We start from the raw sequence: 25,590 nt of genomic DNA, 5'->3' as shown, positions 1-25,590 counted from the left end.
AATAAAGTGCCAGGGCAACATAGCTAAGGCATGCTTATAACATTTTCCATCCCCAAAAAGCATCCACAGGGCTAGGAAATGTCTTAATTTCCTTACAAACAACATAGTCGCTGTTTTAAACTATCCCATCTGTGTGCACCAAACCTCGTCTGACAGTGCAGTTTTTGAGTCCAGAAGGTACAATAGCAGCCATTCAGATTTTGGCAGGTGCACTTCAAGCTGAATACCAGGCTCCACAAAACATAACAGCCTGTTCCACAGGTGTGAACATTTTTGACAAGAGCTCTCAAAAATCTCCCCCAAGCTGTGAAATTTAATTGTCCTTTCGATGTCTTATTATACCTCTCTCTCCTTGGAACAAGAGAGAACCTTCTGGCAAACAAACAGCCAGGGAATGCTTGGCCAGCTTCTGAGATCTGCTTTATGACATTTCCTGGTTTTGTTTCTTATGCTACGTGTTTTGGAGGTGACGCCAAGTTCAATGAGCTTCAGGTAAGCAGTTCTTAAAGCTGGAAAAATAGCAAATGAAAGGAATTTATACCCCAATGACATGAGCATAAAGCCAGTCAAAATGCACAGGGCAGCATTTTGAAAACTTAAGACTCATTAAAATGGTCCCTACACAGAGAGAATCCATTTCTTTCTACAAAATTTGCCAGCTGGGAGGACTACAGCTATGTGAATACAGATGTGGCAGTGGGAGGGGTCTTAGCTACCTATCTAATCCAGCTCAAATTATGAAGGAAGAGGGGCAGAGATCTCTGAAGCTGGCAGCTGGTCAGACCCTGAATTTTCCAGTCCAAAAGACGAAACCAGCAGACTAGAGTTGGCTCTAACAGGTTTCCGCAGATTTTTAGGAAATAAGTGTCATGTGTGTTAAATTTGAGCAAGTGATTCTGATTTCATCCAGTATTAGAGAAAATGCATTCTATTTTCTCATCAGAAGGACAGGCCGAGAAATGAAAGGATATAATACTTAAAGTGGTGAAATGACTCATTAAAGGGAGAAATGTGTGAAAGAATATTGTGCTTAGTGCTCAGTTGTGTCCGACTCTTTGCAACCCCATGGACTGTAGCCTGCCAGGTTCCTCTGTCCATGGGATTCTCCAGGCAAGAATACTGGAGTGGGTTGCCATGTGCTTCTCCAGGAGATCTTCCCAACCCAGGGATCAAACCCAGGATAGAATCCTGCTTTGCAGGCAGATTCTTTACTGTCAGAAACACCAGGGAAGCCCTGAAAGAATATGGGCCAGATAATAAACAACATGGCATCCCAGCAAAGTGGTCTCTTCATAGCCCACGAGAAACTGCTTTGAGAAAGCAGGTCTTGAGTGACCTCTTGGGATGATATAGGGTGACCTCCAGTATTAACGGTTTTCTGGCCTCTTCTATAGTTAATTTTGAATGATATGATACCTAAGGACAACTTCTTTCTTTCCTACAGAAAAACAGGTACATTGGATGAGAGGTTCACAAGAAAAAGGTCTGGTAAATTGACTCAAGATGATGAAGCAGATTTAAGAAGTCACGTACTGTTTATTGAGTTTATTCCTAAACAGGATTTTTTTCAGTTTGCTTTGGAATACTTTCCTCTCCCATTTGGAGTTTCAAAGTAAAGAAGACCTAAATTTCAGCTTGTCTTCTCCTACTGTTGATTTAGCTTGTGAATAACAGGAATCTAATACATTACTGGTGAGACCCCAGGCCACCTTCAGACAAAGCTCTGAGAATTCGAGAACTGCCAGTGCTCATGACTATGTCAAAGAAGCAACCCTGGTCCCCCCTCCCCACCATATGTTTCCAGCTATTTCCCTTCTTTCCTTGCAATCTGTAGTATGAGGACAAAATGTTGAATTCCATAAGTATTAGAAAGAAAAGCTGGAGACATCAACCCTCAAAAGACAAACCAGAAATTTAGGTCAGACTTGAAAATTTTTGTTTTGTTTTGCTTGTGTGAGGTTCATGAGCTTTTTGGTGATTAAAGGACTTATTCCAGGTCAACCTGGGTTAACATAAGAATTAGAATGAAAATCAAGCAAAGGGCAATGATTTTGACGAGCTGCAGAAACCAAGAGGAGCTCAACAGTTTCCATGGTGTTAGTTTTCACTGTGGGTGGAAACAACTTTCAGTGTTGACATTTGAGAAAAACTCATGGGGAGGGGGTGTGGTATAAACTCATATGAGTCAACACCCCTAAGAATGTTTTCACAACTGAGGCTGTACTGCTGAGGTGGGTCCCCATGGCTCGCCCTGGCCCCACAACACTCTTGGCACCAGTGTATCTGACCAAGGGGAGAAACTATGAGGTTAAGCTGTTAACAACATGGGTGACATCTGCAGTTTTCATGCCGAAACTGTGGATGGCTGGGCATAGCAGACCTGCCATGAACAACCCCCTGGAATTCCCCTGAGCTTCTGGAATAGCTCATAAGATGTTAATAAACCAACATGATTCTTTAGAGGCTTCTTTTCCCATTCTTGAGGAAAATATCATGCAGTAACTCTGGCTTTTAGCTTTTTCAGCCGAGAAGGAAGACAGTGCTACAGGGAAGAGCAGAATTCTCAACTCCTCATTTTCTGATAATTCCCCATCTGTGAAATGCTACCCTCTCCAAGTGACATGGAGTACTCAGGTATTGCTAATGTCATGGTTTAATTAACCAAGAAATCAACATTTGGGACTTCCCTGAGGGCTTCCCAGGTGGCACAGTGGTAAAGAATCTGCCTGCCAATGCAGGAGACGCAAGAGACTTAGGTTTGATCCCTGGGTTGGGAAGATCCCCTGGAATAGGAAATGACAACCCATTTCAGTATTCTTGCCTGGAAAATTCCACGGACAGAGGAACCTGGCAGGCTACAGTCTATGGGATCGCAAAGAGTCAGACATGACTGAGTAGGCACTCGCCTGGTGGTCCAGTGGTTAAGGCTCCGTGCTTCCAAAAAGGGGACGTGAGTTTGATCCCTGGTCAGGGAACTAAGATTCTACATGCCACGCAGTGCAGTCAAAACAAACAAACCTCAATTAATAAAAAAAAAAAAAAAAAAAGAGAGAGACAGAGATCAATATCTGATATTGAGTACCTTTGACAATTTTCTGTGATTACTCTGTCTTGGAGAACCTGCATGTCATTCGCCAAATTCACCTTCAGATGATGGGGCTGGCCGTCAGCACCTAAATGGAGGAAAGCAAAAGAGCCATCAGTTTCATTCATCAGCGATTTATATTTCAGATGTTGCCTTTCACATCTTCATAGGAGGACATCATTAGGAAGAGCATTCTCCAAATTTCATTCAGTCTGAGTTTCTTACAGTCACTCCAAGAGACTTTGAAGTATTGTGGGTCATTCGGTCCTTTAATAGAAGTTTCCATTTGACTTTCTATTCACCTAGGGAAAGACTTTCCATTATATTCATTTCATATTATTCTCTGACTGGATTTCATAAAGTCAATAAAGAAGGGTTTCTCTTGAAAGGTTTACAAAGTGTTCCAAGTTTAAAAGTTGAATGACGTCTAATTTCAGCTGCTAAGACCTATTTTAAAGGAATATGTGCAGAATCATAAAATCTAAAGTGACGGCAAGTGGTTATTTGATGAGTAGCAAAGCGAGCATTTCCAAGTGGTAAATTTGTTTCTATTCTGCATTTACCAGAGGTGAAAAATATAAGTGACTAAAATTAACTTGGATACTTAGAACTAGAGGAAATACCCAGTTTAATGCATTCAGTATTGGATGAAACAATCTTGCTGCCATGAAGAGCACATTTTAACATAAATACGCTATAAATAAATGCAGATATGATACATAAAAGACAATAAAAACAGATAACTAATGAGAACCTACTGTATAGCACAGGCAACTTTACTCAGTGCTCTGTGGTGACCTACATGGGAAGGAAATCAGAAAAGAGAGGCTATAAAGAACTGCCTCCGTGATGCAGGAGATGCAGTTTCGATCCCTGAGTCGGGAAGATCCCCTGGAGTAGGAAATGGCAACCCACTTCAGTATTCATGCCTGGGAAATTCCATGGACAGGGGAGCCTGGTGGGCTACAATCCATGAGGACACAGAGTCAGAAGTGACTGCGAGACGGAGCACGCATGCACATGTAAACACAGAGCTAATTCACTTCGCTGTACAGAAGAAACTAATACAACATTGTAAAGCAACTATACACCACTAAAAAAAAGGGATAAACTCTTACCTGGCCAAAATTATATTAAAGCTCATTCTCATTTGTAAAATAAAAAGGAGGAAGAAAGAGAAGAAATATTGTATCTACATCTTATAAAGAAATAGCTCTCAGGTATATAAGCTTTAAGAAAAGGAGAACAACACACACTATTTCACCACTCCAAATTTCCTCTACATTAAAAAAATATTTCTCTTATAGCAAATTCCCATCAGCTAGTATTTTACATATGGAATACTCAAGGAACCCAAACCGAGGCTCTGTAACAACATAGAGGGGTGGGATGGGGAGGGAGGTGGGAAGGAGGTTCAAGAGGGAGGGGACATACATATACCTATGGCTGATTCATGCTGATGTTTGGCAGAAACCAACACAATACTGTAAAGCAATTAGCCTTTAATTAAAAATAAATAAAGTTTAAAAATTAATCATATTTCTACATAATAACAATAAATAGTTGGAAATTGAAAAAATATTTCTCTTGCTCATGTAATAATATTAAGACATTTCCTTTGGAGCTCTCTGACCTCTTCACTAATGAATATTCTCAGAGTTAATGGGTGTAGATTCTTTCAATACAGTAGACCTGGAATCTCTTCTTGTTCTGAACTGACTCTGATGATTCAGCTTAAATATGGCCAGTCCCAGGTCCTCTGCTCTGTTCTGGAAACTTCACTCTTAAAGAAATTGTGGTGGCAGGACCTCCCTGCAGGTGGCTTCCTGTTGCTGGACTCTTCCTCTCATCCACCCTTGCCCTTATGTCTCTTTCCATTCCTGGCAGATCAATTCCTCCACCCCTTTCCACCACCCTGTCATTTGTCACATCCAGCCCAGTCAGTCTTTCAACCCTGCCCCTGTGCTCTCAGCATGGGAATTCTTGAGTTCCAGGGGAACTTTTATACTCTCTAACATTATAAATTATTATAAGCATCATGGAGATCTCTATTTTTTTTAATATGTTTCCAGAAGACATTTAAATGCTTATGTTTATAATTATGCATGATACCCTGTGATCTTCCAAAATAAAAATTTACGTTTGACTTTGAGGCTTCCAGTATCTGGCTGTGGTCGTGCTGGATCATAGCCTAATGTCAAACAACAACATCCTTTCTGTGGTTATTCAGAATCTACTACTGGGAGTGGCAGGAATTAGATGTGAATTCCAGGTTACAGCATCCATTGGCTAGGTGACCCTGAGCGAGTTACTTCATTTCTTTATGCCTCAGTCTCCTCTTCAGAAAAATGGGGATTAAAAATAGTATCTAATTCCATAGGGTTGATATGAGGATGACAGGCAAACATCCTCATAAGAAATTTAGAATAAGTGGCCAACAAACATTGGTGATCATTATTACTGGCACTGAATTGTTTTCTAAGCCAATTAAGAAAGACACAACTTCCCAAGGTATAATTTGCAGTCAAAGATATTTTCATGGAGTGAGACTAGAGTTTTCATTCATTGTATAAATGGAGGCTTTGCTTTGTCATCACTGGAATGACAATATGTAGGAAAATAGTGCAATCATTCAAAGATATAGGTGATTAAAGAAAGAATAGAGGCAGATATTTATACCTGCTTAATATGTGTATGCATGTGAGAGTCAAACACTTCTCCTGTGCTAAATGAAGTTTTATTTGCCAAGAGAGTGTAAGGTGATAGGATGACTGAGCCATGATAGTTTTTAGTTCCATAATCTCATCACCAACAGATGGAATGCCTGGATCCCTTCTTCCTTTATATGTGCTAATTTGTAAGAACTCACTATAAATAGAGTATGAAATGTGCAATGGAAATTTTTAATTAAAATATTTCTCTTGCCTTTTTGGCAATATTATTAATGAACATGGGTTAAAACAAATTTATTCTTTAGTTTCAGCAAAACAGCATCATTTGGCAAATAAAATCAATATGACTAATTTTAACCAAATAATTTGATGCCAACAACAGAATATTGTTGGTTTATAGTTTTGTTTATATTTAATTAGCTATTTATTTTGCACTTTCAATACCATAAGTATATCATTGTAGATTTATAGTTATATGTGTGCATGTGTGCGTGCATGCGTGCTAAGTCACTTTAGTCATGTTCGACTATAGCCTCAAGGATCAGCTGACAGCTTCAGTTTTCACTTATCTGTCTCCCCAGAATTCCTACAGCACTTAAAGTCTGTGCCACACAATGTAACGTTTAGTTAGAGGGTCTCTGTTGCTGTCTAGACAGGGGAAGGTCTCATCTCTCTGGTCAGGTTTTCAGATTCCGAAGCATGAAGGTTGTGCCTTGGGCTCTTGTCTACATTTTTAGCTCTAATCATCTCTTCCCAGAACTCCATGCACTGATTGAGTATCACTGTATCATCAGGATCTGAGTCACACATCAACCCTTGGTCTGTTTGGAGTTTATTCAAGTGTTGGTCAAGTATATCTAGTCTGAGAACCTGAATCGCTCCTGAAGCAAGAAAACAAGAGCAGCCCACAGCCCTAAAGCTGGGCTACACAAACTTGAATGGAAAAGGAACCACCGGTCCAGCTTTGGGTCATTTTTTTCTTTTTTTTTTCTTAAGCCAGACCTATCATATTTTCTGCAAGCAATGACTCAACCTAAGACTCAGAAGTACACATGCGTGCATTTGAAGTGAGCTCATATGAGTCTCAATCTCTCTGCTTGTAAAATAACAAGTTAGATTGGAAGACCTCCAAAATCACTTCCTGCTCTAAAATTCTAAAAAAATGTTGGCACGTGTGCCCATTAATTTGATACTTAAAAGTAGTGAAAGTGTCAGTTGCGTCCGACTCTCTGTGGCCCCATGGACTGCAGCACACCAGGCTCCTCTTTCCATGGAATTCTCCTGGCAAAGTGAGAAAACCTACCGGAGTGGGTTGCCATATCCTTCTCCAGGTGATCTTCTCAACCCAGGGACCGACCCTGGTTCTCGTGTATTGCAGGCTGATAGATTCTTTATTGTTTGAGCCACCAGGTAGCCCAACTAATTTTTCTTTTTTAAATTTTATTTTATTTTTAAACTTTACAAATTGTATTAGTTTTGCCAAATATCAAAATGAATCCACCACACGTATACATGTGTTCCCCATTCTGAACCCTCCTCCCTCCTCCCTCCTTCCTCCCCATACCATCCCTCTGGGTCGTCCCAGTGCACTAGCCCCAAGCATCCAGTATCGTGCGTCAAACCTGGACTGGCAACTCGTTTCATACATGATATTATACATGTTTCAATGCCATTCTCCCAAATCTTCCCACCCTCTCCCTCTGCAACAGAGTCCATAAGACTGTTCTATACATCAGTTTCTCTTTTGCTATCTCGTACATAGGGTTATTGTTAGCATCTTTCTAAATTCCATATATATGCGTTAGTATATTGTATTGGTGTTTTTCTTTCTGGCTTACTTCACTCTGTATAATAGGCTCCAGTTTCATCCACCTCATTGGAACTGATTCAAATGTATTCTTTTTAATGGCTGAGTAATACTCCATTGTGTATATGTACCACCGCTTTCTTATCCATTCATCTGCTGATGGACATCTAGGTTGCTTCCTGTCCTGGCTATTATAAACAGTGCTGCGATGAACATTGGGGTACACATGTCTCTTTCCCTTCTGGTTTCCTCAGTGTGTATGCCCAGCAGTGGGATTGCTGGATCATAAGGCAGTTCTATTTCCAGTTTTTTAAGGAATCTCCACACTGTTCTCCATAGTGGCTGTACTAGTTTGCATTCCCACCAACAGTGTAAGAGGGTTCCCTTTTTTCCACACCCTCTCCAGCATGTATTGCTTGTAGACTTTTGGATCGCAGCCATTCTGACTGGTGTGAAATGGTACCTCATAGTGGTTTTGATTTGCATTTCTCTGATGAGCGATGTTGAGCATCTTTTCATGTGTTTGTTAGCCATCTGGATGTCTTCTTTGGAGAAATGTCTATTTAGTTCTTTGGCCCATTTTTTGATTGGGTCATTTATTTTTCTGGAGTTGAGCTGTAGGAGTTGCTTGTATATTTTTGAGATTAGTTGTTTGTCAGTTGCTTCATTTGCTATTATTTCCTCCCATTCTGAAGGCTGCCTTTTCACCTTGCTAATAGTTTCCTTTGATGTGCAGAAGCTTTTAAGTTTAATTAGGTCCCATTTGTTTATTTTTGCTTTTATTTCCAATATTCTGGGGGGTGGGTCATAGAGGATCCTGCTGTGATGTATGTCAGAGAGTGTTTTGCCTATGTTCTCCTCTAGGAGTTTTATAGTTTCTGGTCTTACATTGAGATCTTTAATCCATTTTGAGTTTATTTTTGTGTATGGTGTTAGAAAGTGTTCTAGTTTCATTCTTTTACAAGTGGTTGACCAGATTTCCCAGCACCACTTGTTAAAGAGATTGTCTTTAATCCATTGTATATTCTTGCCTCCTTTGTCAAAGATAAGGTGTCCATATGTGCGTGGATTTATCTCTGGGCTTTCTATTCTGTTCCATTGATCTATATTTCTGTCTTTGTGCCAGTACCATACTGTCTTGATAACTGTGGCTTTGTAGTAGAGCCTGAAGTCAGGTAGGTTGATTCCTCCAGTTCCATTCTTCTTTCTCAAGATAGCTTTTAGCCCAACTAATTTGACATTAAACATCCACAAACAAGTGTGGTGTGTGCCAGAATTTCACCTGCTGATAATATGTCCGGAAGTTAAGCTTGATGGTTTAAGAGCTTTGGTTTGAAAGTTTGCTTTGGCTTCTCTCTCTGTATTAGTGTGCTACTGAACTTGGCACCTAGGAAGCCATGCTGGAGAGCTAGTGGATGACTGACCGGAGCTGTCTGGGCTTTCTCTGTTGTTCAGAAACTGAACTGCATTTCCTGGCTCTCAAACTTCGTAAGCTCATCAGATTTTGCTGCAGAGAAATGTCATTCAAATAACAGTCCCCGGTGGAAAACACTAGCCCCATTCATACTTAGTGAAATGCTGAAATAGTAACTAATATTTTAAAACTGTGGATTGAAGGCATTTCTGTATATGCTACACGTACATGCATTTAGATAAATGTGTGAAAGAAACGTTTCTTTTCCTTAAGCTGTTGTCCTTTAATTGTCTCCTAAAAGTGGCTTTAGTCCTGTTGCAGAAATGCACTCTGTCTCTGCTCCCTTCACCTTGGAAAGTAATAAGTGGTTCCAAACTGCCTTCCCAAAGGAGTTGTTGGAAGGTCCAAAATGTCCTCATTAGGAAGCTTATGCCGAGCCACACAAATCTTGCCATTGTGGATGGTGTGCGCATGTGGGACCATTACTTCATGCACAATGACATGAGACCAGAAAACATGTGAACAGGAAGCCAAACCCAAGAGAGAGCTGGGGCACTTCCAGCTTTGCATGGAGCCCAGAAATGAAGCAAAATTCAGCAGTATTCTGGACTCAGGTGTCTGGGGGCCAGCACAGCTGCACCCCAGCCCTCTTCAAACACTGCGTAGGAGAGCACAGTGGCTCCAGCAGCACCCAGCCTGGACTCAATCATTATGTCAGCAAACCCCAAAAGATCGTGAAGACGAAGTCCTTGCTTAGGAAGCCAGACTTTAAATGGCTTGAGTAACCTAAAAGCAGAATGGCCAGCACCATTTATGGAAGCTCAGTATATTCCTCATGCTTTCAAGCATGCTAATGGGAATTCCCCCCAATATATCTTGCTCCTTCTTTAAATAATAAACTTTCCCATGATGCAAGCTCATCCTATTCTAAAGTATATATTTGGTGATTATTTTATATAACAGATAGTGACAGTTCCTTTCCTTCTTCCTTACTTTCTTTTTAAACTGTTTTAAAACCTGTTACATCATCTCAGAAACCAAAGATAATCTCTGAAGTTTGGGGAATTTGAAGTGAGCTCCCAGAAGCTGGATGGAATTCATATAATAACCAAATACTATCTTTCTGATGAGTGACAAAACTCGATATTTGGAGGTGACAAGAGTTTCTTAAATCTCCTTTTAAATATGTTAATACAGTTTATCTACCAGGAGGAAACACTATACTTGACTTTGTGAGACCAGCCATGAAGGCTGGGACAAGCCCCTTTTGTAATAAACGGTCTTTGCTCTGAAGTGTTCGGGTGTGGGTAAGAGCTCTAAAATTCAGGAAATCCAATAGAGGCTTTGCCATAGAAGATTAGAAAGGGTAAAAGGCTATAAGAAAACTAAGGTTATCAAGTAATCAGACCTCAAAGACTTAAAAAGTCACAGCTTCCTGTCTGCTAATCAGATTGTTTTCTGTTCGCTCTAAATGTTAAAATTCTTCCCCTCGTTATCTTTAAAAAATTTACAAACATGACACACCTCTCCTTTCCAGGTATCCACCATTCAAGTCAATGGGAAGAACTTCCTGCTCACCCCGAAGGAGGAAATGTTTATGGGATAAGTCACCGCCAGGTAAGAAATCACCTTCTTTGCTTTAGTCTTACAGTTTCCTCTTTTCCTCTAGTCTCTGAGTGGGTCCTCAATTCCAGGGAAGTAAAATAAACACCCTGCTAAGGAAAGAGCTACTTCATGATGAGTAAGTATACATTTTTCATGAATATGTGCTCTTTATGAATAAGTATTCTACTCGCCTACAGATCTTTTCCCAAGTCTCTTCTTGTTTCTGAAGGTTTAGAGGAAGTACAGATTTCTCTTTTTGAGGGTATACAAAATTATTGGCAAGACTACTCTGGACATGGCCTTCCTGTTGAAACTGAGTGGGAAACAACCCACTCAACAGCAGAGGTACAAGATGAAAGCTCAGAGCCCCAATGAGCCCAGAGACTGACATTTCTTTGGGGGGACTGGGCATAAAGGGGAAGAACCCAGTCTCTATGTTTCGTCTCTAAATTTCTAAGACAAATTTGGCAGTTTTATACTTTTTAAAAAGCTACCTTTTACATATAAGCAATATCATTTGTATCATTTTTTTAGATTCCACATATAAGTGATATCATGTGGAATTTTTTTAAATGATGCAAATGAACTTATTTACAAAACAGAAACATACTGACAAACATAGAGAACAAATTTATGGTTACCAAAGGGGCAAGGGGTAGGGGAGGGACAAATTAGGATTTGGAGACTAAAGTATATACTGCTGCTGCTAAGTCACTTCAGTCGTGTCCGACTCTGTGCGACCCCATAGACAGCAGCCCACCAGGCTCCCCCGTCCCTGGGATTCTCCAGGCAAGAACGCTGGAGTGGGTTGCCATTTCCTTCTCCAATGCATCAAAGTGAAAAGTGAAAGTGAAGTCGCTCAGTCGTATCCGACCCTCAGCAACCCCATGGACTGCAGCCTTACTATGCACATGATAGATAACCAACAAGGACCTACTGGGAACTATAGTCAATATCTTATAATAGCTTATAATGGAAAAGAATAAAAAAAAATTGATTCAGTCATATATGTATATGTATATATATACATATATACTTTCCTGTATACCTGAAACTAATACAACACTGTAAAGGAAACAAAAAACAGTATCATTTATATATAAAAAATATTAAACAAAAACTGACTTCTTATATTACTTAATGTTGGAGGTTAGCCTCTAAACACAACATTCAGTTCAGTTCAGTTCATTTCAGTCGCTCAGTCGTGTCCGACTCTTTGCGATCCCATGGACTGCAGCACGCCAGGCCTCCCTGTCTATCACCAACTCCTGGAGTTTACTCAAACTCATGTCCGTTGAGTCGGTGAGATGATCCAACCATCTCATCCTCTGTCGTCCCCTTTTCCTCCCGCCTTCAATCTTTCCCAGCATCAGGGTCAGTTCTTAGAATCAGGTCGCCAACGTATTGAAGTTTCAGCTTCAGCATCAGTCCTTCCAATGAATTTTCAGGACTAATTTCCTTTAGGACGGACTGGTTGGATCTCCTTGCACTCCAAGGGACTCTCAAGAATCTTCTCCAACACCACAGTTCAAAAGCATCAATTCTTTGGTGCTCAGCTTTCTTCGTAGTCCAACTCTCACATCCATACATGACCACTGGAAAAACCATAGCTTTGACTAGATGGAGCTTTGTTGGCAAAGTAATGTCTCTGCTTTCTAACATGCTATCTCAGTTAGTCATAGTTTTTCTTCCAAGGAGCAAGTGTCTTTTAATTTCATGTCTGCAGTCACCATCTGCAGTGACTTTGGAGCCCAAAGTCTATCACTGTTTCTACTATTTTCCCATCTATTTGTCATGAAGTGATGGGACCAGATGCCATGATCTTAGTTTTCTGAATGTTGAGTTTTGAACCAACTTTTTCACTCTCCTCTTTCATTTTCATTAAAAGGCTCTTTAGTTCTTCACTTTCTGCCATAAGGGTGGTGTCATCTGCATATCTGAGGTTATTGATATTTCTTCTGGCAATCTTGATTCCAGCTTGTGCTTCATCCAGCCCAGCGTTTCTCATGATGTACCCTGCATATAAGTTAAATAAGCAGCCCCAGCTAACTCAATTTCCTTCTATTAACTTGTACCTCTTCTTGTTTTATGGTATTCTATTATAGCTACCCATTTGTGCAAGCTTAAAGCTAATATTATAGGTGTTTCCTTTTTCCTTCATTCCTTCATTCAGTCCCCAAGTTGAGAATGTTCCACCTTCTAAATATCTCAGCACTCTGTGCCCTATTGTCCACCTACACTGCCCAGGCCTTAGCAGTTCTCACTTGTTTACAATAGTCTTTCAACTGATCTCGTAGTTTACAGCACTATCACTCCCTAAGCCTTTGCCCAGCCTACATTCCACACTGCATAGATGATCTATATAAAATCTTCCTAAAACACAAATCACATCTACTTTCTGCCTTCTCAGCCCCAAACAAAGTCCTTCCTTGACTCTCCATTGACTCAACAGTAATCTTAAAAGTACCAGTAATCTTAAAAGTAATCTCAGTGAGGAAAGGAACTTGTGCTACAATGCTTGCATCATTGAGTTGGGTTTGCTACAAACAGAAAAACCAAATAAACAAAATGGTCTATTGAACCAACTAATATCTTAGTGATACAGGTAACATGTGCCAGCCCAAGCTTTTTACATTAACGCGAACCTACAAAAGGCATTTCTTTGGATCATGAGCTCATCCAAAAAGACTCATGAGCATGAGTTTGAGTTTTACTAGAGTGATGAGTACAAACACCTACCTGAGCATGAGACACCACCATATTCATGATTAGACCCCTGATTAAATCTCCAGGACCCCAAGATTCAACAGTCCAGCACCAACGGAAACCAGTTCCCAGTCTCCACCCCACCCCCTGTTCCCCATCCCCACCAGCCCCCTCATCTTGGCCTTCTTACTTATTCTGCTCTCCAAGGCCCTTCCTTTATGGAATGCCCTTCCACACCACCAGCTGTTCCTTTAAAACTCATACAATCAGCATCATCTTTGTAAATGTTGCTTTGAATTTCATTGGAGAGAATTTCTCTGCCCTCAGTTCTGTCACTTAATCATAAAAGACTTCTGTTTTTTTGCAGGTGTTATACTGTTAAGAAAATTCTGTTTTTTCTTTTTTTTCTTTTTGGTTTGTTTCCTTAGAGCAGGAGCTCCCTCAGGGCAGGATATGACTCCTCTTGTTCATTTTGGCGTGACTAGTGCTTAGCACAGCAGGCAATACAAAGTAGATGCTCAAAAAACTCAGGCACTGAATCAAAGATGAAAAAATTGTGTAAATGGAAAAGCCCTAAAATTGACTGAAACACTTCTGCGTTCAGACACTGTGCTAGATACTTTACATGTTTTATTTCCTTTTAATCCTTTCAACAATCCTCTCCTTGGGATAAGTATTGGGTTGGCCAATCCCATAGTATTTGTCTCCTTTCACAGAGGTGAAACTTGAGATTGAAAATCTGAAAGGTCTTGCTGCTGGTCACATAACCATGTAATGGCAAAACCAAGCCTCACAGCCAGATCAAATCATAGTTTGTGTTCCTCCTACCACAGTCAAGTATGCCTCTGAGGAACACTGAGATTATGTGGCTGATCTTTGTAACTAAATTAGCTATAGCATAGAATTTTAGTGTTGACAGCTCACTTTTAAATTTAGGGGGGAAAGCAAGTAGAATCCAGTCTTATTTTCAAATTTAATTATGCCTTAGAATTTCTTGGAAGCCACAAGGAATTTTAAGTGGAAATGTCATTTAAAGGGACTCTTAAAAAAAAAAAAAAAACAACTGAATTTTACAATGTTTTCCATGTTTGTTGAATAAATAATGAATAAATAGATCTACTGTATTCTGAAATTTGATATGAAATCTTTCCACCTAATCTATCTTGGGCATGATACTATCAAGTAATGACACTGAACACTGGATAGTTACAACAAATATAAGAGATGATTATATATATTTAATTAAACATATACATACATAGTATCTTTAATTCTTTTACATATACACACACACACTGATAAACACACATTATATGTGGTTTTCATAGCTGTTTATATAAAGTAATCAAGCTCAGTGAATTAATCATAGCACTTAGGACACTAAAAGGGCTTCCCCAGTGGCTAAGCAGTAAAGAATCCGCCTGTGATGCAAAAGGTGCAAGAGACACGGATTCGTTCCCTGATCAGGAAGATCCTCTGGAGGAGGGCATGACAACCGACTCCAGTATTCTTGCCTGGAGAATCTCATGGACAGAGGAGCCTGGAGGGTTACAGTTCACAGGGTCTCAAAGTGTCAGACCCGACTGAAGTGACTAGCATACACATGACACTAAAACTGCTTTCTACAATTTATATTTCTTAGTTTTCTTACTTGAATAAAGACAGTAATTTTCTATATCTCATAGTACACCAACTTATAATCATGGTTTCATAAAAGCAAATTGAACAACTACCCAAGATAGAACTTGGTGTTCTCGGCTTATTCAATTAGCAAATCATACTTCCTAAAAGCTCAGAAATTGTATCTTTCTTCTAGAGTTTTAAATTCACTTTTTGTTGAAAGGCAATTTCCCAAAGCCTTGAGCATCATCCCTGAGAACAAAACTAACTCAGCATTTACAGACACGTAGTCGAACAACAGAGCTTTGGGTTTTGCCAGGGCTTGAGAAGCTCATTCTCTGTAATATTTAGATCTTTCAGCTGTACAGTGAAAAACTTAGTAAGAATTCACCTGTCCACTCCAGTGACAGTGTTTTGCAAGGTTTTAAACACGCCAGTACAAGTTTCAAAACTACACCGAAAAATGAGATTTATCATAGTGTGAAAAGAAACTTCCCACAACTGAATTTGCCTGAAAGCAGAGAAACTTAAGCCCAAAGTTGCAACATTATTCCTGGATACCTAACAAGTAAGTAAGGTGAATAACCAGGGTTCCTTTGTAGGGTGAGATGTGTGTGTGGAGACCAGTCAGCTACCACCAGGACCAGGACATGGGGAAATTTGGGGGGACAATTTTGTGAATAAATGAATGAGCAACAGAAACCTCTTTCCCTCTTACAATTTTTAAGAGGGACCCAATTTGGGTGGAAGACTTTGGCCAGAAACACATTTCCGAAAATCAGGGTAGCATCTGAGCACGGGGAAATCTATTCTCGGGAATAAATAAGATGAAATGGACAAGGGCAGTGAGCAAACTTTGGTTCTTTCCTTATGAAAGAAAAAGCAGAGCATCATACTTACAAAAGCCGCCTTCCAAGTCCTCTCTAGAGAACCAGCTCTGGGAACTGGGAGAACGCACAGGAGCGGAGATAAGGCGGCGGCAGCGGGGCTTCCTTCCTCCTCCCCGGGGCGAGAGTCATTGTTCCTTATCTCCCTGACCTCCGGGGGCGCCGGGGGCCGGGAAGGGCCGGCCTCTGACCCCCTCTGCCCTCCCTCCTGGCCTCCGCGCCTCGGGTCGGGGTTTCCTATTAGCCGCTCCAGTCGCCCGGCCTGACACGGGCCGGGGGAGGCAAAAGGGCCAGTCTGCGAAGCGCTTGCGAGATGCAGAGGGTTATATAAGCCCGCGTATTATTATCATCACACACCCCCATAGAACCAAGGCTGCCAGACAAACAAAAGGCAGTTCCAAGAAGGGGAGGAGCAGAGGCAGAAGTTACACTGGGGGTGAATTTCGGGACACTGCTGAACTGGCTGGAAAAAAAAAAAAAGGCAACTCAATATGTGCATGCAAACCTCGGCAAACAAACTGAGCTGCAGCTGGCCGGCCTGCCGGCCGGTCGGCCACGCGGGAAGGCTCCTCGGAGGAAGGGAGGGAGGGGGTGGGGGGTTGGCAGGGCTCTCAGGCTGCGGTCCCCCCGCCCCCGCCCCCAGGCACCCGACACAGTAGCCGCCCGCCCGTGGTGGGATGGAGTGGATGAGGAAGATGTGGTATTTGGAGAAGCAGGCGTTCCAGAGACCGAGTGCTTAGTAAACACGGATGTTTCTTAGACTCTCACCAGGTGCTTCTGCTGCTTCGCTTTCGTTCTGGTCTCTCATTTTGCTAATGAGAGTTTGCAGGGAGTTCCAGGGGTCAGGGTCCTACCCTATATATCCATCCTCTGTTTTAAATCTCCGTGGGTCTCTGTTCTTTTCTTTGTGGGAGCCCAAACCTCCCAGCCAAAGGGTTCTTTAGGCCAGAGCTGGAGCTGAGAAAGTTTTCACTTCATCCTCTCCGCTACCCTCCCTCCCCCATGCTGCTACCCTCGGGTTTTCTTTAGATGATTCTTTTCCTGCCCTGTTTCTGGCTCTGCTGCCCAACCTCTGAGGAACTTCCTCCTCCAGGCATTCACGCCTTCCACGTGTCACCGCACTAATTCCTCTCTTCCCAGCCCAACGCCCCTCACCTACTCCAGCTCTTGAGACTATGAATCATCTTCTAAAGATGGCCTTTCCGGTTCTTCCCTGCCCAGCCCCAGCCTGCCTGTCCTCCACCTCAGCCTGGAATGTCAGCCCTCCCATTGCCTTCAAAGCACAGTTCAAATCCCATCTTCCCCCTCAAATTCTCCCAATTTCCCTTCTTTTCTTCTCCTTGACCTGGCTTCTCTGCTGTAATTCTTCACGTATATCTGGCTTCCTAAGTATGGGATCTGGTGTGATTCTCGGAGGTGGCGCAGGACAGGCACTTCATTGAGTGTTTTGACTGAATGTAGCTGACAGCCAACCCAATGTCACCTGGGCCATCAGTCTTGGAGTGGAGGAGCCCCAGGTAACCTCCAGGTGTTCAGATTAAAGCCTGCGTTGACGGACTGTTGAAATTGTGCAGTGGGCCAGGGGCGGTTGTGGTAACTTTTACTTTTGGATATGTTTGGAAATTTTTATAAATTAAAAACAAAAAGAAAAATATATTAACGCATATATATGGAATCTAGAAAAATGGTACTATTGAACCAAGATGGTTCTTGGTGACATTCCCCTGTTAGTTCCTGCAGGGCAGAAATAGTCAGAAATAGAGAATAGGCTTATGCACACGCAGCTGGAAGGAGAGGGTGGGACAAATTGAGAGAGTAACACTGAAATATTTACATTACCGTGTGTAAAGTAGATAGCTAAAGGGAAGTTTCTGTATAGTGCAGGGAGCTCAGCCTGGTGATCTAGCTACAGCCTAGAGGGGTGGAATGGGGTGGGAGGGAGGTTCAAAAGGGAGGGGACATATGTATGCCATGCTGTACTAAGTCTCTTTAGTCGTGTCCGACTCTGTGCAGCCCCATGGACTATAGCCCACCAGGTTCCTCTGTCCATGGGATTCTCGAAGCAAGAATGCTGGAGTGGATTGCCATGCCCTCCTCCAGGGGCTCTTCCCGACTCAGGGATTGAACCTGTGTCTCTTATGTCTCTTGGAGTGGCAGGTGGGTTCTTTACCTTTAGTGCCACCTGGGAAGCCTGGACATATGTATATCTATGGCTAATTCATGTTGATATATGATAAAAACCAACACAACATTGTTAAGCAATTATCCTCCAATTAAGAATAAATTTTAAAAAATAGAAAGCTTTGTAAAATTTGGAGAAGAATGTCTGATCTTCTGTCACATTCCTTAGGACGTGTGCTTGTGAGGGCACCAGGAATGCTGGTCTCTACTGGGCTCCTGCTATTGCTCATCAGGAGACCTCCGGAGTGTAGATGACTTCCTAGAAGGCCAGGAAAGTTCCTGAAAGGTGAGATTTTTCAGAAATCACAGACTTCTTGGATGCATTTTATGAGAGAACTCCTCCACTGTGGAAAGAATGCAGACTATCACAACAGCAGCTCAATGTGAGCACAATAGCTCTCTGGTGATGTGTTTTATGATATGGAGTGAAGTACAGAATGTGAGCTGTCGGGTGTTGAATTTCTGTGGCTTAGCGTTCAAGCGTTCTTGGTGACATTCCCCTGTTAGTCTTTGGTGAAAGCAGTAAGCTGTCAGTGCCGTCTGGGGTGGCTGGATGTACAGTGGTGTCATTTTAGAGACTTGGGGCGGGGGGTGTCAACGGGCTCTCCCAGGCACGCAGAATGTTCAGTGAATTAGAAGAACTTTCCCGCCTCCACTAATTTAGAACAATAAAAAAACCGATTCAGGTTCTAAAGAGGTATTTTGGCCTTCAGTTCTTGAGGTATGGGCTTCAGGAAGGACTGAGATCTCATTACAATTCAGTAGTTCAAGATCTCCCCTCTTTTTGTTCTGCTCAAGTCAGAGCCGTCACCTTTGTTTTCACTACCATGTATGAGTCTTGACTGGTGTCAGGCACTTTAATGTGCCTTATGTTCTTTATGTGCATTCTAACGTAGTGATTGATCTAGTTTAACACTTGATCTACTTTAACTTCCTCATTACAAAGGTACAGAACTTAAGGTCTAGAGAAATTAAATGCCTTGCCCCAGAATTTTTTTTTGTTGCTATTTTTTTTTTTTTGATGTGGACCATTTAAAAAGTCTTTATTGAATTTGTTACAACATTGTTTCTTATCTCCTGAAGCAGGGATCAAACTCCCAGCCCTTGCATTGGAAGGTGAAGTCTTAACACTGAACTGCCAGGGAAGTCCCCTGCCTAAGATTTTAAACAGGCCCAGCATTAACTTCCCACATGGTGCAGTGGCAAAGAATTCACCTGCCAACACAGGAGATGTGGGTTTGATCCCTGGGCTGGGAAGATCCCCTGGAGAAGGAAATAGCAACCCACTCCAGTATCCTTGCCTGGAGAATCCCATGGACAGAGGAGCCTGGCAGGCTACAGTCCATGGGGTCACAAAGAGTTGGACACAACTGAGCACACCCACCCACACACATACACACACACCCCATTAAACTTCAGAGGTCCAAGCTCTGCCTGGAACCCCAGGTCTCCCTGAGTCCATTATCTCCTCAGTGGTTAAATTTCAGGGAAAGTAAGAGAACTTCACTTTGGTTCGCTTGTCTTTTTTTCTGCTGGAAGTAGAAACTGGTCAACATTCACCTCGTGGCAAATGAAAACCAAGTGAGGAATAGATATGTAATTTGTCTCAATGATGCAGGGCTTGCCTTCTCTTTTCATTCAAATCAAAGTGAGTAGCAGAGAATACTTCTGCGTGAATCATCGAGCTACTTATATAGCCTTGGCCTGAGAGCACTCTTGCTAGAAAACTTCTTATGCCCTAAGGTTATCAATCCAGTCAAGGTGACTTTTTTCACAGGAGACACAATAATTATGGCAAAGACATCTCTCTTAGAGGGGTCGGTATAGCCCAGGGGAAATAAGCATTCCATATGTCGACATAGTTTGTATGAACCACTGGCTTGGAAGGGCTGATTTCACATGCTGCCTTGACATCTTTGAGCCTCATGGGGCCCCAAAAGGCTGTGCGTTCCCCTACTTTTACCTGATTCAGGAAAGACTCTCTCCCTGGCTAGTTCCCCTACAGCTGGACAGCAGCAGTCTACCTACTCTGCATCCTGCTGGGTTTACTTCCCTGCCAGCCCACAGTCATTGAAACCAGCCAATCACATCCTTCCCTGGGATCCTGGGTGCCTCTCACTCTCAGGTTACTACAGAGCCTGCTCCTTATAGGCTCTTCTTTTTCCCTCTGTTCCTAAATGTAGCCTCTGTGTTGCCCCATGTGACCCAGAGTGTCCACTTCCCCCTGGACTCTTAGTATATGTGACTAATAAATTACTTTTGATCTCCTGTGTCCTGAGTCAGATGTCCTGTGTTTGGTCATCTGAGAACCCTAGGACAGGACTCCCTCCCTCCCCCATGGGGTGAAGAGGAGGTGAACAGAACAATGACCAGACATTCATATTAATACTAAATGGAATTCTCATAGAACTAGTGCCAAATATCACATCCTTTGGCGTTTCATTAAGCGAAGCATCAGGCTACTGGCAAATAGATATGGATTTGAACTGAAATTAGCTGAAACTGACCTTTATTAATTTCAAGGTCCCTGGGCTTTCCCTTGTGCTCTTTTTAATTTTTATTATTCTCACCTGGAGATTTTTGCAAGAAACAGCATTGTTCTCTTTCCTGAGCTGGCTTAACTGTAGTCCTGCCCAAAGGCAAAGAAATCAAAAGATGACCCTTTCATTCCTGTCATTTAAATCTTTACTAACTGCATTCTTTCAGGACAATGTAGCAGAAAGAATTTTTCTCATCTCCAAAGACAAGAGATTATAATAAGCAGATGTTTTTAATATTTTTTTTTTTTTTTTTTACCATCTGAAGCATCCCAATATTAATGTATTTCCAAATTCTCAGCCCAAGAAACAGTCTTCGATGTAATTTCTTTCCCTATTCATGAGATTTACAATAGGAAGGTCATGTTTGTACTAGATTTTGACTTGAAATAAATCTTTTCTCCTCGGCATTTCTATAGAATCCAAGCACTTCATTATTTAGTCTTTTCCAAATATTAAATGCTTGTCATTCTTGAAGAACTAGCTAATCTTCCCTTTGTGGGTGGAGAAACTGAGATGTGGAAGTACAATCATTGCCAGAATACAGACCCACCTAAAGGTTGTGGCTACCCATTGAAATGCTATCCTCTGCACATCTTAGACATGAAATAAAACTGCAAATCGTCTCATAAGCAGCAAGTATGACATCCTCCAACTATTAGAAAGTGTTTGTTAAAAGCTCATTTGCATTTTGCTTAATGTGAGAAGCTTTATGGAGTAAATATATATTCAAGCCCCACCACCACCCTCAACACAGGCTCTGGTCGATCGATTCACTGCCCCTCTTTCTAGACTGTGCCTCATACAGATCAAAATATATTCTGAGTTCAGCTGGACAAGGCTTCGTTTAAACCACATCTGGTGCTCATCAAACCTCTATTTTAAGAGTGGGGAATTCTTTTTCAGAGATAGATTCTGTCTGGAAGGTCTATGGCAGCAAACAGTGCTCATTAAATTTCACAACATTTTACCAACGTCTGTACAGTACCCGCTTTTCCAGATTACGGAATCCAGACAAAAACCCTGACCCCCCACTTCAAAGAATTCCTCACTTGACTAATTCTAAAGAGTAAATTGATTTTCTCATCATTTGTTCTGTTTGACAATAGAAAGGCTGATGCAGCAACATTGCTAAAATGACAGCTCCTTTCTATCCGAGGGGAAGGAATTCGTGTTAATATTCTTAATGACTGGCATCTTTATGAGAATGTGAAATCGTTTATCCTCAGCAATAACCTGCCTAGGATTAAAAAGTACTTGGTACTTAGAACGGAAGTCATCTGTCAGGAAAAATTATTTAGACGGATGCAAATGAACTGAATGAATTGGCTTCCTAATTATGGTGTGTATAGTCAAGTTTGTTAAAATCAGTTTGAGTTGAAGCATTTGGAGAGGATCTTTCAAGAAGTGATATGACATTCTGCTGGAGGAAAAGACAATACATTTGTCTGATAAACTCCTTTCACATTTCCTAAGCATTTCTGGAAATGATTTAAGAAGGAAGGGCATGTAAATTGAGGGAAAATGCATTAAGTGCACTTTATGTCTTGCTAATTTGTAACAATAGTAATAATGCCTCACAGAAAACAGTGAACACGTGTTCATCACAATGCCCTAGATTTTACCTAATAATAATTATATCTAATAATAACCAATATTATTTTCCATGGGGGTTTGTTTCAGCCCTCTTGCGGCTGACCTGGGCGTGAGCCCACAGGGACAAGTCTATGCCAGCCCTTAACAAACAATGTACAGACCAGTCTGTATTCTGTAAGAGTTGTTCCCCTCTTAATGGGCATGGTTTTGCACACCAGTTAGCAACTTTTTACTTGAATCTCAGTCTTCTCTTCCTCACCACCTTGACAGCAAACTTTCATTTAGCTTTTTACAAAAAAAGCCTAGTAAATTGTGGGAAGACGCACTTTACTAGCATTGGCAATTAGTCTGGGGAAAAGTTGTAAATTGCAGGCAAATGCAAATTCCTTCCATGTAATTAATGATGGGGTTTTACCTTTTAGCATTTATGCAGAACTTTCTTTTGAGAGTCAGCACTGACTTTTGAAGACAAAATGACTTGGGTCCAAATCCTAGCTCTACAGGTGTGTAATTTTTTTTAAAGTCTAGTTCTTCTAAGTAGAATGACTAGTACAGATACAACTAAGTTTATAGCAGTGTCAGCATGTCGTCGGTACTCAGTTATCATTCAGTTTCTCCTTTTTCTGGCTATTTTAGGGCATTTGTGTCCTAATCACTAGTTTAGTATTATTTGCCCTGCGTGAGTAAAAAATATTCCTTTTTTTCAGTGAGTACATATTGAGCGGTGACCCTGGCAACAGCTCTGTATTTAAATATAAATATTAAACGATATTGGAGAAGGAAATGGTAACCCACTCCAGCATTCTTGCCTGGGAATTCCCATGGAGAGAGAAGCCTGGTGGGCTACAGTCCATGGGGTTGCAAAAGAGTCTGACATGACTTCCCAACTAAACAACAACATTAAATGATACAAAGAGATAACAGTAAGGATCTTTTTAAAAAGAGAATGATTGATAATTACTAATAATAATCCAAGTGTTATAGTTGTGACTTCAGCCCCGGGAGCAAAGTTATTCAGAGCATCAGATAAATTCAAGCTGTTAGGGCTGGTGTCAGAAATCCAAAGAAAGCTTTTGCTAGAAAATAGTGGATTAGAGAGACATAGAAAAAAAGAACCCAGGGAACATGATCCAAGAAATTCAACGGGACCAAATCCAGTTTGCTCCCTCCAGTTTTTTTTTTTTTTTCTGTATGTGTGTGTGTGAGAGAAAGAGAGAGAGAAAGTAGAGGGGACCCTGATGCTAGGAAGAGTGAAGGCAGAAAGAGAACAGGACATCAGAGGATTAGATGGTTGGATGGCATCACCAATTCAATGGACATATGAACTTGGGCAAACTCCAGGAAATGGTGAGGGACAGGGAGGCTTGGCGTGCTGCAGTCCATGGGATTGCAAAGAATCAGACACAACTTGGCGACTGAACAAGAGGGAAAAATGGCAAATGCAAAAGCATATGCCAAAGAGCAGGGACTGGGCAAAGCACAGAAGCACAGAGTGGGAAGAGGAGATGAAGAGGTGCGGAGGTGAAGGAGATGATGGACGCGGAGGTGTGGGGGTCGTACAGTCGTGCAGTCTTTGAGAGATGCTGGTGGAGGATGTGTTGAGCCGGAGACAGGAAAAAGCCTCATTCTGCAGAATCTACAAGTACCCATGTCTGGGGCTGGCAGGTGTATTAGTAAGAACCAGAGGTCAAGAGCCCAAGGCAAGAGTGATGGACAGCAAGAGAAGTGATAATGGGCAGAGCCTGAAAGGAGTTGCTTTGCTGCTATAAACTGGTGCCAAGTGGAGAAACCTGAGACCGACATGTGATTGACTTACCTGAATGCATTTTTTACCCTGAAATTCACTAACATTGCAGTCAGGTTAAGCTGTGCACTTAAAGTGTCTGTGCTCTGGGTGGGGTAGGACAAAGGTCATAGTACCAAGGCAGGAAAGATATAGGGGAATGCGGTCTTCTTAGCTCACCTAACTATTCGTGTTTGAGGAAAGACAGATACAAGTGAATATCAGAAACTTTGGAGCCGTCCACAAAAGGGATGGCTGCAATCGTGGGTAGGAAGAAAGGAGGTGGAAAAGTGTACCCTTTGTATCCTGCCACTTACCTGGACTTCACATCTTCCCTGACTGATCCTTTTCTGCATCATTGCTCAGCCGGCGTCTGCGAGGGCATCTTACATAGTAAGTCATCTATGTTCACTTTTTATCCTGACTGGTTGTAGCAAAGGGAAAAATCATGGACTCCCACCAGCGGTGAGACTGAGCATTACTTTTGTCATAGAAACAGGAAATTATCCAAAAAAGGTTATTCAGACAGTCCAAAACTGTCAGATTATTGACAGAGCAGTTCAGGTTTCCAAGAACTGGCTTAAAAAATATTCTTAAGTGAAATTTGTTCACTTCTCTATCATTTTTTTTTTCTGGCTTTGAAACTATGTGTTTTGCGGCAAAGCTGAGACTTGGCAAATTGAACCGATTCATAAATCCTGTATTTAAGTATTTGGGCTTCCCTAGTGGCTTAGTGGTAAGGAATCCGCCTGTCAATGCAGGAGACACAGGTTCGATCCCTGGGTTGGGAAGATCCCCTGGAGAAGGAAATGGCAACCCTCTCCAGTATTCTTGCCTGAGAAATCCCATAGACAGAGGAACTTGGCAAGCTATATAGTCCCTGGGGTTGCAAAAGAGTCAGACATGACTTAGTGACTAAACAACAACAACCATTTAAATATTTAGATCATGACATCTTGAAAGCTTTTTAAGAGAGAACTCCAAACATCCTTTACATTTAGCAAACACTTACTGGATGTTTAATATATGCCAGAGACTGCTGCCAGTGCAAATAGGATATGGTACCTGCTTTTTCAAACATGTGTTTTTCCATACAAACTCTGTTCCTGGAAAGAATTCTCTCAATTGCAGAGTTTAAGATCATTGAATATATGAAAAAGAACTTGGCTGAAATACCAACTGAGCTTAAAGGAAAAAGGGAAAATGTGGAATAGGACAATGTAATTAACGGTGGGAGGTTCGCAGGTCCTGCCTTAGCCCTGATAGTTCTGCACATCAGTCAGGTTAGACTCTCAGACATGTTTCCTTGTTTGTATGATGGGGACTATGAGAATTACATGGCATAGAGATGTGGAAAAATTAAATTAGATAATATATATATAAAGCACTTCCTTACACATAGCAGATAGGTACTCAATATACTTAGCTGTTATGTATAATAGTAAGTAAAACATAGGCATCTTTTTCAGTCATTTGGTTTTGTTCTTTGACTGTTATTTTTGTCAATAAAGCATGAGACCTAGAAGTTTTAGATATGGTCATTAGGGGTATGAAAAGGCACTGGACTGTCAAGAGGATTCATTGGCATGAGTACTGTTCTGAAGTTTTCAGACTTATGTATCTGTCTCCAGAATATGACTGCCAGTTAGTTTCACAGTCTGTTTCTTGATCTGTAAAATGGGTCCAATAATGCCTGT

The 25,590-nt window shown here is 41.5% G+C and overlaps 1 protein-coding gene across 4 annotated transcripts in view; it reads right to left on the bottom strand.

Moving 5' to 3' along the window:
* Positions 1-25,590, bottom strand: part of SULF1 (sulfatase 1) — a 199,094-nt gene that overhangs the window by 155,567 nt on the left and 17,937 nt on the right. For 3 of the 4 annotated variants that reach the window (XM_070802644.1, XM_070802640.1, XM_070802645.1), the window contains exon 2: positions 3,083-3,173. The gene's annotated coding sequence lies outside the window, so the exon portion shown is untranslated. Of the gene's footprint in view, positions 1-3,082; positions 3,174-15,809; positions 16,099-25,590 lie in introns of those variants that run through there. The other variant, XM_070802641.1, reaches the window with a different exon arrangement.

This window comes from Bos indicus, chromosome 14 (genome assembly GCF_029378745.1).
Source record: "Bos indicus isolate NIAB-ARS_2022 breed Sahiwal x Tharparkar chromosome 14, NIAB-ARS_B.indTharparkar_mat_pri_1.0, whole genome shotgun sequence".
NCBI classification, from domain to species: domain Eukaryota; kingdom Metazoa; phylum Chordata; class Mammalia; order Artiodactyla; family Bovidae; genus Bos; species Bos indicus.
This window is presented reverse-complemented; position numbering and strand designations above follow the sequence as displayed.